This window comes from Dendrobates tinctorius, unplaced genomic scaffold (genome assembly GCF_039654945.1).
Source record: "Dendrobates tinctorius isolate UK_male_01 unplaced genomic scaffold, ASM3965494v1 ptg000120l, whole genome shotgun sequence".
Classification (NCBI taxonomy): Eukaryota; Metazoa; Chordata; class Amphibia; order Anura; family Dendrobatidae; genus Dendrobates; species Dendrobates tinctorius.
In genome coordinates, this window is record NW_027361788.1 from 18,050,080 (window position 1) to 18,065,929 (window position 15,850).

General features: G+C 43.7%; 1 protein-coding gene across 5 annotated transcripts in view; it reads right to left on the bottom strand.

Annotated features, from left to right (window-relative positions):
- TMEM187 (transmembrane protein 187) overlaps positions 1-15,850 on the bottom strand; it is a 42,413-nt gene that overhangs the window by 25,154 nt on the left and 1,409 nt on the right. The window contains exon 1 of one of the 5 annotated variants that reach the window (XM_073590805.1): positions 13,306-13,428. The exons of the other annotated variants lie outside the window; for them this stretch is intronic. The gene's annotated coding sequence lies outside the window, so the exon portion shown is untranslated. Of the gene's footprint in view, positions 1-13,305; positions 13,429-15,850 lie in introns of those variants that run through there. 5 annotated transcript variants of the gene reach the window in all.

Sequence of the window (15,850 nt, forward strand, 5' to 3'; positions counted from 1 at the left end):
GAACTAAGGTCCATTTTTCCCTGAGGGCGCTAATACCCAAATGTGTCATGGCACCTGCAAACCATAAGAGCCCATGAGGTGCCAGAACATCAGAACCCCCCCATAAGTGACCCCAATTTACAAACTACACCTCTCAATGAATTCATCTATGGGTGCCCATCTACATCCCTTAGGGAATTTAGCTACAGGTGTAGAGACGATTTTTACTCCATGGGTATTTTCCAGAAACAAGCAGCAATGAATTTTGCTGAGTGAAAATTGCAAACTGCCGTTGTAGTGACCAGTACGCTGTAGTGACCAGTACGTTGCAGTCACCAGTACATTATGCCAAACCTGTGCTTCTGGAGGCATGCACCCGTAAGTTAGGCGGGCTCTCATCGCTTAAAAAATGCCAAACATGGACGCAGTATGTGGTTTAGATCAGGGTTCCCCAACTCCAGTCCTCAAGGCCTACCAACAGGTCATGTTTTCAGGATTTCCTTAGTATTGCTCAGGTGATAATTGATTCACCTGTGCAATACAAAGGAAATCCTGAAAACATGATCTGTTGGTGGGCCTTGAGGACTGCAGTTGGGGAAACCTGGTTTAGATAAACTGTGGAGCTCAGAAGGGAGGGGAGCATTTGGATTTGGTAGCGGAGAATTTGCTGAATTTCTTTTGGTGGGTGAGGAGCCATTTCGCTTTTCCAGAGCATTTGTGCTACCAGTAACGTGGAGGCCTCCTATATTTCCGTTAACAGATGACGGACCTTAGAGGGCTTCTTTTTTGTGTGGATTGAGTTGAAGCTTTTATTGGGAACATTTTACATATTTGGGATCACAGTTATCCGGCGCGCTATGCTGAGCACTTACTTTGGGGTTTCAATCTAAATCTCCGAGTGATGCAATTCAGATGAAACCCCCCCCGAGGGATCCACTCACTATGATGAGGCAGCAGAGTTACTCTGGACTCTGTCTGGCCTCTGTTCAGCAGAGTCCTTCTTTTCAGAAGTGCACAAAACTGTGACTGACAGCACTTTTATGCAATCCTAAAAAGACAGACTCTGTTGCATCACAGGTCAGACAGCGTCCACAGTGCCTCCATCTGCCTCATTATGAGAAATCTGCCATCTGATACACGTATTTTAGGGATTTACACAGAAACCCTGTTGTAAGCGCTCAGCGCAGAGCGCAGGATCAATGTTCACCAAGCTTTACTGCGATCTTTGGGAGGCAGAATGAAAAAAAAAAAAATCAACAGCATGTGAAGAATTTTTCTTTTTTACGCCGTTCCTCATGCAGTATAAGTGATTAGGCGACGTTATTCTTCGGGTCAGTACAATTACAGCAATACCTCATTTATTTATTTTTATTATGTTTTGGTGCTTTTATAGAAAAAATAATTATTTTTGCATCGCTTTACTCTGAAAGCCATAACTTATTTTTCCGCTGATGGAGCTGTATGGCGGCTTGTTTTTTTTGCAGGATAAGGCCTATTTCACACTTCTGTTTTTGACCATCAGGCAAAATCCGCCAGTTTTTGAAAAAACGGATCCGCCATTTTTTTTAGCGGATCCGTTATTTCCCCATTGAGTTGCATTACCGACGGATCTTGACGGAATCTGTTGGATCCGTTTTTTGCGCCCGCATGCCTGGACGGACCCTGCAACGTTTTTTTGTGGCTGTAGGATCCGCATTTTTCAGTGCGCATGGCCGGTGAAAGGAAGTCATCCGGGGATTTAACCCTGAAATCCTTTCTGGTGGTGGGAAAAAAAAAAAAACAAACCTCTCTCTGTTTCCCAGACTGCGGTTCATTTAAAATTCTGCATTCAACGGATCCGTCAAAAAAAAAAACAAAACGGTCCGGTGGCATCCGTTTGCATCAGTTACAAACGGATCCGCTTTCCGCCATTTTGCCGGATTTTAACTGACAAGAAAAAACTAAAGTGTGAAAGAGGCCTAAGATGACTTTTTCAAGGGTTCCATGTTTATTTATATCCGGCTTTTTGATCGCGTTTTATTCCACTTTTTATTCAGCAGTATGATGATAAAGTTTTATTTTTGCCTTGTTTTTTTATTTTTTTTAATGGTGTTTACTAAAGGATTTAACTAGTGGGACAGTTTTATAGGTTAGGTCGTTGCGGAAGTGGCAATGCCAAATGTTTACTTTTATTGTTTATATTTTTTTTTCTTCATATATACCGGTGTATATATATGAGATATAATATCTTGATTTTTTACTTAAATATTTGTACAATTATTTCAAAAAATTTTTTTTTTTACTTTTTTAACTTTACTTTGTCCCACTATGGGACTATAATATTTTGCAGGCTGATCGCTTCTACAGCATGGGGAAGCAGCAACGTCCCCATGCTGTAGAAGGGATTTGGATGTTTCGCCCCCAGCAGTTTGCCCCCGGGTACATTTTGCCCCCACATATTTGATAAAGAGGTTCTGTAGAAGCTGGTTAACCACTACTTTAGTTCAGCAAAGCCAATATCTCAGTTCTGCAGAGATGGTTGGTGGGATTAACCATGTAGTCAGTCAACAGTCCTTGGAGCGAACTGCTGGGGGCGAAACTTCCTATAACCGCTGTAGAAACTGCCAGCTCTGGACTGACAAACTTGCTCATCATGCATGCACTGGGCATGATTAGCAAGTGTCCTAAGTCTGGTGACCCAGATGTCGTCATGACGACATCGAGTCACCGTGGTAACGATCTGGACCCCGAGTCACGCTGCTGGTCTTCCGGCTCCCGGAATTCTGCGATTGTGTTCGATTGCAGCATTTCGGGGGTTAAAGTGCTGGGTGTCAGCTGTCAGAATCAGCTGACACACTGCAGCAATTGGGCGATCACGCAGACATAATAATCCGTCCCTGGTCAAATAGCCCCAGGGCACATGGACGGATTATTACGTCTGATGTCTGAAAGGGGTTAATAAAAGCAGAACTTAGTTCCTGCTTGTTTTAATCTATTATATATATTTCTTATAGAAAATACAATTTGTATGTACATTTACCAACAGCAACTGGAAATGTACAAAGGATCAAGTGCACTACAGCTTTATACAACTATAGGCTGTGATATGATTCTGTAGGTAGAGTTTCTGGAGCCCTAATGTACCTCTAAAGTGTGCCGTGTTATTGTTAGTGTGGTATTGCAAATGTGCACATTATTTTCCCTTCATCCTGATGAGGATGCACCATTATAGTTATTTCCCACGCTGTGTCTCCTGGTCCTCAAAATGACATTATGTCACTTAAACACTGTAGCCTACCAGGAGCCGTTAATGGGCTGCTCCATATGGAGTTATGTCAGCAGTTACTGATTGGCTACATCATAAGGAGGAAGATATGTACAGAGCCCAAGATACATCGGGATTTAGCAAAACCAGTGATGGACCAGCTGTGGACTTCCTGACTTCCATTTGGGGAGTAAAAACTTCTCATTTTCGGGAAATTGTTATGGTTGAAAACACTTTAGTTTACCATGTGGTCACAATCAGTCATGGTTATTATGAAAGTTTGAGACTAATGACCTTTCCTAAAGGACTGTCCATCCATATTATAATTCCAATCTCTTGAAAAGGCTATGCTCATCTCGTATTTATGGCATAGGTACTACTGATTGCAGGATGCTGATTGTGTTATTCAGTAGTCTCTTTGGCTGCCTGCACACATCATGCCGGGGGGGCTTATAGAGTACAGTGGCATGCAAAAGTCAAAATTACTGTTATTGTGAACATTTAAGCAGGCTGAAGGTGAAATTCTCTCTAAAATGCTTAAAGTTAAAGATGACACATTTCATTTGAATTTTAGGCAAATATATATTTTCATATATTACAAAAAGGAAAATTTGGGCATCCTGCATAGTTAGCACCTGAGGTCTAACCACAGATTTTCAATTATGTTCAGATCAGGGGACTGTGAGGGCCATTGTAAAAGCTTCATTTCATGCCTTTTCAGGTAGTCTATTAAGGGTTTTGACTTGTGTTTAGGATCATTATCAATTTGTAGAAACCATAATCTTTTTAACTCCAGCTTTTTACAGATGGTGTTATGTTGGCATACAAAACGTGTTGATATTTCATTGAATCCATTCTTCCCTCTACCTGAAAAATGTTCCCCATGCTATTGGCTGCAACAAAACCCCCCGTGCTTAATGGTTGTCAAGATGTTCTTTTCCTGAATTTCTGTGCCCTTTTTTTCCCCTCTCACATACCTTTGATCATTGTGGCCAAAGCATTCTATTTTAACCTCATCATCCACAGGACTCATCATCCAAAATGCATCAGGCTTGTTTAAATGTTCTTTTGCATACTTCTGACGGTGGATTTTCTGGTAAGGACGTAGGAGAGGTTTTCTGCTAATGCCTCTCCATGAAGGCCATATTTGTGCAGGTGTCTCTGAACAATAGATCAATGTACCGCAACTCCAGAGTCTGCTCTTTCAGAAGGTCTTTTGTAGTCAAGAGGGGGTTCTTATTTGCCTCTCTAGCAATCCTACAAGGCGCGCTCACTGAAATTTTGATTGGTCTTCTAAACCTTATCTTGACCTCCACTGTCCTGTTAACTTCCATTTCTAAATTACATTTCTATCTGAGGAAAGGGCAACGTGAAAATGCTTTTCTATCTTCTTATAGCTTTCTTCTGCTTTCTGGGCCTCCACTATTTTCATTTTCAGAGTGCTAGGCAGCTGCTTAGAAGAACTCATGGCTTGAGGTTAAAGGAGGCTGGGTTTTTATAAACCTAGGAAATTTTCATCACCTGGCCTTTCCTAACTATTTTAGTGAACAAGAAATAATCCTAGCAGGCTAATTAAGGTCTGAAACCATGGTCAAAGTTATTTGGGCACACAAATTTCCAAAAGAGCCCAAACTTTTGCATCGGACCATTTTCCTTTGTCATTTTTAATATGTAAAAAATTACAATATATATATTTTTTTTCAAAAAAATGCAAAGGAAATGTGTAATCTTTAACTTTAGGCCTTTTAGAGATCATTTAATCTTCAATTTACAAAACTGTTCACAATAAAAGTAATTTTGGCCAGGTGTGCCCTAAACTTTTACATGCCACTGTATATTAGACATTTATTCCACAGTGCCTGACAAGGAGTGTTGGCTTAACATACGCCAAAATGTTAGCCAAAAAAAATGTACACGTCCCCTCCCTCACAGTGAGGTTGGATGCCATAAATGTACTGGCAGATGTGGAGTCATCTCTATCAGGCTAAGTCAGAACATCTGAATCTTTAACTCAGATTTTACTGAATAGGTCCTGTGAACTGTGCAAAAAAAAGAGTGTAGTTTTGAACAATCGCCACCTAAGGTGGTTGATTAGGGTTGATCCTAAGCGTTCTTTGTGTGGAAGGATTTCTGTGCCCTAAATTTTACGTTGTAAATGTTAAGTATATAGGGGGAAAAAAAAAAAAAATGCAGAAAACTTTAGAAAAGCTTGCTAAAAATTAGCTAGGAAAGCTGATAGCATTCAGCACAGTCCAAACTTGGATCACTAGCTTCACCAATACAAGGACACTATAGGACACGGGGCGCACTATGGTGCAGCTCTACAAAAATACCCAAATGAGGAGTTTTATGAACCGGAGGCTCTGCTTTTTTTTTTTTTTTTACAAGTTTTGCATCTGTTCATATCCTTTCGACTTAATATCTGACTTTTTATACGTGGGCATCCTTGTTTGCAAAAAAAAAAAATTGCATTTTTGCATACAATTCCTGGTGGCTATGTCCTTGCTTAGGCCTGTTTCACACATCCGTTTGTCACCATCAGTGAAAATCAGCTGTTTTGCAAAAAAAAACGGATCCGCCATTTTTCTTTGCGGATCCGTTGTTTTGCCCATTGACGTGCATTATCGGCGGATTTTAACTGATGGTAATCCGTTGCAGCCGCATGTCAGCGGATCCACCAAGATTTTGGCGTCCGCTGACATGTCCGGACGGACCCCGCAACGTTTTTTTCGCTGTCCGTATCCACCATTCAGTGTTTGTAAACATATTTAACCCCCAATTCTGTCTGGCTGCTGGATCTCTCTCGTTTCGCGGGACTCCCGACATTTCTCCCGTCGCGCGATCTCTTATCGCGGGAGTCCCGAACATGGCCGATTATCGCGCGACGATTTCTCCCATCGCGCGATCTCTTATCGCGGGACTCCCGAACATTACAACATGGAGAAGCACTCCCGCGACATCGCCCTCTCGCGCTATGCCTTCAGATCGCGACGATGGACCCCCGCTCAATCATGCAGGTACTCTGCTATATCTCGGCGCAGGTTCCTTTAAATTTAAACCATCGGCGGATCCGTACATCCGCCGATCCGGTGACACCCGTTCCTGTTAGTCCACCTGCGGATCTGTTTTCCGCTATTTTGGTGGATTTAGACTGAACAGGAAAACTGATGTGTGAAACAGGCCTTAGACACATCTAGGGCACAACCTTCATACAAAAAAATTAAATAAAGAGTAAAAAATGCCACAATAAAACCTACTTTCTCTGAACATGTGGACAGTGTTTTTTTTTTTTTTTTTAAATAAATATTTTTATTTGCATAACCACACTACTTGGTTCTTTTCCAATAAAACTCTTGAAAATTACTTAGAAAACTCTTTGAGTTAATTTCTATGAATACACTTTGCTGTTCATTGTTTTTTTAGGGGTTTTTTTTTTACCAAAGAAATTTTGTAAAAAAAAAAAAAAAAAAACGCCTGATGGAAAAAAAAACACCTTGTATCACTTCTTTTGAAGAGGATTCTGAACGAAACCTCTTGAAACTATGAGCTGTCCCATCAAAAAGCTCTGAAAAAAAACTCTCCAAGATAAAAAAAAGGAGTGTCCTGACACGATTTCTGCTTGACAGACATGAGTTTATTTTGAATGCCTCAAAAAACTCAGTGTGAACAAGGTCTAAGGACTCACTCACAATGGCGTATAACACGACTGAGTACTATGTGATGTTTGTAGGGTAGCACTTGGCCCAATGTTATACCATGGGGGAATGCAGATCAGCAATTATTTTCTCATGATTATTCATATTCAGCACGAGAAAACAATTGCAGCATGCTGTGAGGGCATTGGAGAATCAGACTGAACGCACTCAAACGAGTCTATGGGTACGTGTGAAACATCGGACTCCATTCATATGTCATAGTGCAGTCTGATTACTGCAGAGGCCAGCAATAGAGGAGATGGAGAAATTACTTTCTTAGGGTACCGTTACACTTAGCGATGCACCAACGATCCCGACAACGATATGGATCGCTGGTGCATCGCTAAGTGGTCGCTAATGAGCTGCCACACAGGCAGATCTCACCAGCGATATAGCAGGGGTCGGGGGTCGCTACTTACCTGTCAGACGCGGCGATCTTGACGTCCTCCCCCCGCGTCCACGCGTTGCTCGTCGGCGCCACAGGAAGCTGACGACGAGAAATGGTCCAGGACGTTCTCGCGCGACCAGCGATGAGCAGCAGGGGAGCCGGTCGGAGGCAAGTATCAGACATAGCGATTTCGCTAGCAATATCGCTGCTACGTCACAAAGTCGGTGATGTTACAGCGATATTGCTAGCGATATCGCTATGTGTAACGGGGGCTTTAGTCTCTGCAGCCTTACTGAGATACTGTAGAATGACAACTCACAGCAGTTTCTATTGCATAATCAGCCCAATTCTCTCAAATAAGAGAATCGACAGCCGTGTGGCCCTGGACTGATTGTGGTTGAGGTGTGGTGAAGATACTGGGCGTAGTCGCGCAGATCCCACCGCTGCCACCAGTTTGTCCCCCTTGAGACTCTGCCCAAAGGCTCACACCAGCCCCACTTCAACCCCTGGAACCCTCCAGAGTCCCACTGCCCACTCTTGGAAAAACTCCACTTCTGCACCACGTCCTCACCTATTACACATTAAGGCTATGTGCCCACGTTGCAGAAATGACCGCATTTCCGCAACTCCCTGCTGCGGGTAAAATGCATGCGGAATTCGCATGCATTTTCCCACAAAACACAAGCGTTTTGCAAGCGTTTTTAGCCTGCAGAATGCTTGTGCTTTTCCAAGCGATTTGAAGCATCACTTGGAAAAGTGAGGCTACTTTCACATTTCCGTTTTGAAGCATCAGGCGCGATGCGGCGAAAAATGTAAAAACCGGATCCGGCGCCTGTTGCCACCAGATCCGGCTTTTTTCCCATAGACTTGCATTATCGCCACATTGCGCCTGATGGCCATGCGGCGTTTCCGGCTTTTGCCAGAAACTGCAAAAAATGCCTGTCCGGCGTCTGCAAAAAACGTTCCCTGCAACGGTTTTTGACAACGCCGGACAGCTTTTTTTGCAGAGCGCATGCCCGAAGACTCCCTCTCCTGCACCGTATCCGGCAAAAACAGATGATCCGGCGGTCTGCGGCTTCTACCGGATCCGGTTTGACAACTTTTCGCCGCAGCCCGCCGGATTTAAAATCCAGAAATGTGAAAGTAGCCTGATTGACCGGTTGGTCACGCTTGTCAAGCATAGTGCTTGTCAAGTGTGACCAACTTTTTACTAATGATGCTGCCTATGCAGCATCAATAGTAAAAGATAGAATGTTAAAAATAATTAAAAAAATAAAAAAATAGAGATATACTCACCTTCCGTCAGCCCCCGGAGTCGTCCTGCCCCTCATTGGCGCTGCCGGCAACTTCCGTTCCCAGGGATGCTGTGAAGGAAAGACCAGTTCCTCCCACGTCACCAATGTGACGTAACTACACAGGCGCAGCTCTCCGGCGCCCCGCTTTGTCTCTCAGGTCAGTAAGGGAACTGCACATAAAGCAAATGGCCGCCGGGGAGGATGTCCTGTTACCCGCTTGGTATTCTAAGATTCATAATCAGAGTAAAAGCATCAGTCAAAGATTAATTTTATGGTTTAATTGCCTTAAGGGCGCACTAGATAATTACAGAAATATACAGTACGATGGAATTACAGTGGCTTTGCAGTCAGAGTAAAATATAACAGTAAGGGTACAAGACTTAGAGATATTAAGCTGGAGGTCAATTTACCAGGTGGTAGGTTGCATGTAGATGCCGGGAGCTCTGCAGTCCACAGGTATAAGAATCTTAGTTGCCAGACAGACCCCAAAGCGTGGGCCGCTGCTCCCCTTGGCAGATCTGTCCCCAGTTCCTTCTTAGATCATCATCGTCTGGTTCTTCTGCGAGAGTGAGTCTCTCTGCCATGTGCTGCTAGTTCTTAAGCATGCTGGGCTCCTCCCCCTGTGTCAGAGGGTGGGCTAATAATCTCCACCCTTTAGCTCCCTGCAGAACTTATTCCCAATATCTAAGAAAAGGGGTAACTTTCTACAGCATGATCGGATCAGGACACAAGAGGTACCAGTGAATGCGGTTTGTTTTGCCTGTCGTGTGGAGAGCAAACATGGCCCCATTGGGTCGCTGTGGAGGGCCAATCTCTATATCTCAGGTCCCAGAGCCCTCACCGACTAAGGAGTCGCACTGCCAGATGCGCGATTTACTCAGGGTCACGCGGATATTTTTTATTAATCTATAACTCGAAAGGTGTGCGCATAATCCATGATCCTAGGATGGAGTTGGAGCGGCTGGGAAAGACAATGGATGTGTATTTCTGTGTCCAGCTGACAGGTATATTCTAATTGAAGCCCTCAGGCACCTTCCTGCCCCATGCTGGCGTGGCTCCTACTCAAGCTTTGAAGTTCTGTTTTGGCCTTCTCATTATCATACTAAAAGGCCTTGCTATTCAACATTGGAGCACTAAATCCTGCTTTCTTCATCACAGAAGCCTTACGACAATGACCTCTGATGACATAGCATCACGCGAGACCGCTACGTCATCAGAGGTCATTCGCGCAGTGCATCCCTGAGAACTGAAGATGATGGCAGCGTGACTGAGAGACGGGAGGACTCTGGGGGCAAGAATATCCCTTTTTTTTATTTTAATTCTATTTTTTACAGGAACATGGTACCCAGGGCATGGAGGAGAGTCTCCTCTCCTCCAGACCCTGGGTACCATTTGCACATGAAGCGCTCACTTTACGCAAGGTGGGCATAGCCACATGCGTAAAGTGAGCGTTTCAGTGCAATCCTATGGTGGAGTTGCCGCGATTTCGCAGAAATAATGGACATGCTGCGGATTTTACCGCTATGCGATTCCGCAGCGGTAAAATCCGCAGCATGGGAACAGCAACTGCGGAATCCCATAGGATTGCCTGGGGATGCATTTTATTCTCGTTTTTAAGCATTTCCGCAGCGGAAACGCATAAAAAACGCAACGTGGACAAACAGCCTAACAGTTTCCATTGAACACCATATCACACACATAGCCATCAGCTTTTGATTTGGCCAAAATATTGTTTTAAGAAGCCACCACCATGATAAGTTACACTTTTTTTTGGCAAGTTCCTACTCTACTATAACATTAAAAAAAAAAAAAAAAATTAAAATAGCCAATACTCTTTTTAGGTAAATTTAAATTTTTCTCTAAGGGAATATGTCATACATTTTTTTAAAATTACCAATAATACCAGATACAAAGAACAAATACCATCACACTACGGCCACACCACATAGAGACCGAATAATACCACATACAAGGGACAAATACCGCCAAACATGACCTGATCACAAATTGCCATTCAACAGCAACTGAATAATACCACAAAAGAGGAACAAATACCATCACATATTGACCAAATAATACCACATACGGTGACAAATACCGATACACCATGACCAAATCCAATATTACCATCACATAGTGACTTAATACCACAGACTGAGAATAAACATCGCCATGTCATGGCCAGATCACATATTACCACCATAGTGACCAAATAATAAAATACTGATCAGTAATGAAAAAAAAAAAAAATATTAATATCATAAGTGCCATTATACACAGGAGTTCTGTACATAGTGTACAAGTAATACAGGGATCACCAGTAACATAAATAGGAGCTCTGTATATAGTGTCAGTGTACAGGGAATACAGTGATCACCAGTAGAGTTGAGTGAATATCTTCGGTTCCCTGCTTATTCGGTAAGCTATAGCGCTTGCCGAATAAGCTACAGCAGGAATCCGACTTCTTGGATAGTGCCGGCTGAACAGCTGATTGCCACCACATCTGCATCTATCGCGGCTGTGTCACTGTCACAGCACATGCATGGAGAGCCTGTATGTTGGGCTCTCCATGCATTTGACACAGCCGCAACACATGCAGCTGCAATCAGCTGTTCATCCGGCGCCATCCAGGATGCCGGGTTCCCGCTATAGCTTGTTGAATAAGAAGAGAACCGAAGATATTCGCTCAACTCTAATCGCTAGTGATATTATACACACGAGCTCTGTATATTATAGTGTACAAGTAATACAGTGATCACCAGTTACGTTATACATAGAAGGTCTGTCTATAGTGTACGGGTAATACAGCGATCACCAGTGACATTATACACGAGTTCTGTATATAATATGCAATGTACAAGTAAAACGGGGATCACCAATGACATTAAAAGAGGAGCTCTTTATATACTGTCAATGAACAGGTAATACAGGGATCACTAATGAAATTAAATACCAGAGCTCTGTACATAGTATACAGGTAATATAGTGTTCACCGGTGACATTATACACATGAGCTCTGTATATAGTGTCATTTTACAGGTAATATAGTAATGGCCACTGACATACACAGGAGCTCTGTATATAGTGTCAGTGTACAGGTAACACACTGACTCACCAGTAACGTCTGTAAAGGGCCTGTCACACTAAGCGATATCGCTAGCAATATCGCTATAACGTCACTGTTTTTTGTGACGTTACAGCGATATTGCTAGCGACATCGCTATGTCTGATACTTACCTCCGACCGCTCCCTCGCTGGTTATCGCTGATCGCACGAGAATGTCCAGGACCGTTTCTCGTTGTCAGCTTCCTGCTGGGCTTCCTATGGAGAGACGAGTGTGGACGCGGGCGGGAGGACGTCAGGATCACCTAGTGTGACAGGCATGTAGCGACCCCCGTCCTCTGCGATGTCGCTGGTGAGATCTGCCTGTGTGGCAGCTCACTAGCGACCACTTAGCGATGCACCAGCGATCCTGACCGCGTCATATCGCTGGTCAGGATCGCTGGTGCATCGCTAAGTGTGACAGTACCTTAATAACGTAATTAATCTTTGCTTTTCTTCTTCATACTGCACAGACTGCTCTCTTCTTCCAGCCAGGACTAATCTATGCAGAAAATAACAGTTATCTAGAGCACTGCTGCCAGAGCACATTCCTCACTTTTTCCCTTTCTTCTGTACTATACAGCTGAATAACAGATGTGAATCCACCATTAATATAATTAGTTATTATGCAACCCACCATTCCAAATATCCACCACTGTGCCCCCACTACCTATAAATAACCACTTTCCCCACCCAATATATAAACTAACACCTATACTCCTTCCTTCAATTAATTACCAGTCACACTCCTGCATCCTTAACCCCAAGCACTCTGTACCTCCCACTCCCCGATTATATTTACATGCTCCCTCAGCCCCAATTCATTATGTCATGTCCTCTCTCCCTGCTACCCCTCCATTATCAACTGCTCTCCCCCACCCTTAATTCAGCATCATTTGGTCTCCCCCACCCTCAATTTGTAATTATTTTCTGCCCCCCACCCCATTTCATCATTTGCTGTCCCCCCACACACCACCCTCAATTTAACATTTGCTCTCCCCCACCTTCAATTCACCACTTACTGTAAAATCAGTCCCCAGTCTCAATACATCAGTTACACCCCCACGCTCTCAAGTCATCATTTCATGTTCCCGACACCCCACCTTCAATACATAATTTGCTGTCCCCCATCTCCCAATACATCATTTGCTATCCCCCATACAACCCTCAATACATCATTTGCCATCTCCCATCCAAAAATCATAATCTGTGCAGCTCCACGTCTGGACTGGTATTCTGCCACACGTACGTGCAGAAGGCTATGTCGCAAAAAATGACAGAAGACGACACCGCACAGTGCATTATTATACCCTGGGGCCTGGTGAGCAGGTAGCCCTGTATACACCTACGATTTCACCGCATAGAATATATATATTGTGAGGTAGCGCTGTCACCTAAGTAGGGGATTCTCGCTAGGCAGCGAACAAAACCAGATCCGGCACGGATTTTCCAACAAATCATAACAGTCCTTGCGGTTTATTCACCATCATAAACCATAGAAGCAACATAACATCATAACATCTGCATAGCGTCCATTATAGTGCTTCACTCTGGTTATCAGCATCCAGTACGCAGGCTCTCTTAGCCTCACAATTATCTCACCCACGTCAGGGCTCCTCATGCGGCTTCAGCATCCTGCACACGTTCATTCCCTCCAGGGAACTCAGGCACACATCGCCATTGCTCACAGCATCCATACGTGCTGTCAGGCAGGAAGCTCCATCTCTGCAGGACCTTCCACACTGGACCAACCAGGTCCCTGCATTCACCACACGTGACCTACCCTGGCCATATTATATGATCTATAGCCACGCCCACTGGGTCACATGACTGACCTCATCACAGGTCCTTCAGGTATTTTCACACTCTTTACAACCGTGTATTAAACACACCCCCTGGGTTTGTAGGTAACTGGCCCGCCCAACTCTCTAGTTACCTGGAGACTTCTCCCTTATACCTTGAAACAACACCTCAGCAATATCATTGCTGATCAATACGCATACCTAAGTCTCCATCTCAAGGCCACCCACTTTGAGATACATAGCCATCCTTCAGGATTCTGCCACTCATCCGTTCTCTTGGGACATCCACACAGCGCCCCCTAGCGGATACAGTGGTTACTACACCACAATATAGATTATATATATATATATATATATATATACACACACACACACACACACACACATATACATATAATATACATACACACAGTTGTGCTTAAAAGTTTACATAACCCAGCACAAGTTTTGCTTTCTTGGCCTTTTTTCAGAGAATATGAATGATGTCACCAAAACTTTTTCTCCACTAATAAGTGGTAGTGATGAGCGAGTATACTCATTGCTCGGGTGGTCTCCGAGTATTTTGGCATGCTCTGAGATTTATTTATGTCGCCTCAGCTAAATGATTTGCAACTGCTAGACAGCTTGAATACATGTGTGGAATGTATGTAGCGTCATGGACCCATAGGCGGAGCTGACCGGAGGAGGATCGGCAAGGGCCGAGCACCATGCTGAGCATGCGCTGCGCCTCCAAACGCTAGTGTGAAACTAGCCTGACTTGGCCTTGTGTTTTGGATAGTTGTCATGTTGGAACGTTCAAGTACATCCCATGCACAGCTTCCGGGCTGATGATTGCAAATTTGCCTCCAGTATTTGCTGATAATGTGCTGAATTCATCTTTCCTTCAACCTTGACCAAGTTTCCTGTGCCTTTGTAGCTCACACATCCCCAAAACATCAGCGATTCACCTCCGTGCTTTACAGTAGGAATGGTGTTCCTTTCATCATAGGCCTTGTTGATCTCCTTCCACACACTGATTACAAGCAAACAGGTCACAGGTGAGGATGTTACCTTTAGTAGACATTCAAACCCATTTATGTCAAGACACATTTATTCAGACTGGCCTATCGCCTCAACACATTAACCTAATCTATCCCTGTGTGGCACAGCCAAAAGTTTTACCATAACCAGATTTCCCGCATCATGTTCCCACATGCTTTATGCATCCATTAGCCATCTGTGTCTGTACTGTCACACACTTAACATTATGGCTGGTCCATACAATCAGGGCAACTGTTACCACCCACCTTTCGTGTCTACCTCTTTCCTCATAGACTGTAAGCTTGCGAGCAGGGCCCTCTTTCCTCTTGGTATTTGTTATAATCTACTGTATGTGATTATTGTTATGCTGTAATGTCTATTGTCTGTACAAATCCCCTCTGAAATGTAAAGTGCTGCGGAATATGTCGGCGCTATAAAAATAAAATTTATTATTAACCTAACTATAATAATAATCTTTATTTTTTATATAGCGCTAACATATTCCACAGCGCTTTACAGTGTGCACACATTATCATCGCTGTCCCCGATGGGGCCCACAATCTACATTCCCTATCAGTATGTCTTTGGAATGTGGGAGGAAACCGGAGTACCCGGAGGAAACCCACGCAAACTCTTTGCAGATGTTGTCCTTGGTGGGATTAGAACCCAAGACTCCAGAGCTGCAAGGCTGCAGTGCTAACCACTGAGCCACCGTGCTACCCCTATCCCTGTGTGGCACAGTCAAAAGTTTTACCATAACCAGGTTCCCTGCATCATGTTCCCACATGCTTTATGCATCCATTAGCCCTCTGTGTCTGTACTGTTACACACTTAACATTATGGCTGGTCCAAACAATCAGGGCAATTGTTACCACCCACCTTTTGTGTCTACCTTTTTTTCTCATAGATTGTAAGCTTGCGAGCAGGGCCCTCATTCCTCTTGGTATCTGTTATGATCTATGTGATTATTATTACGCTGTAATGTCTATCGTCTGTACAAGTCCCCTCTGAAATGTAAAGTGCTGCGGAATATGTCGGCGCTATAGAAATAACATTTTTTATTATTATAAGTTTTAATCAGGCGAAGAAACTGTGGAGAGATCAGCGCAAATAGGGTATTATCCGATGTGGGGTGAGATAAAATAAGTGGATTATACTCACCAGATGAAGCTATTGTTATAGCGTGTTCAAATATCCACTGTAACATATCCATTGGTCAGCTGTTGACCGTGCTATAGATGAATGAAAGGGTTAGCGCTCATACTCACATGCGAGAAACTCAGACGATTTTCGTACGTCAATACCAGACACTGCCGCCGGCACTC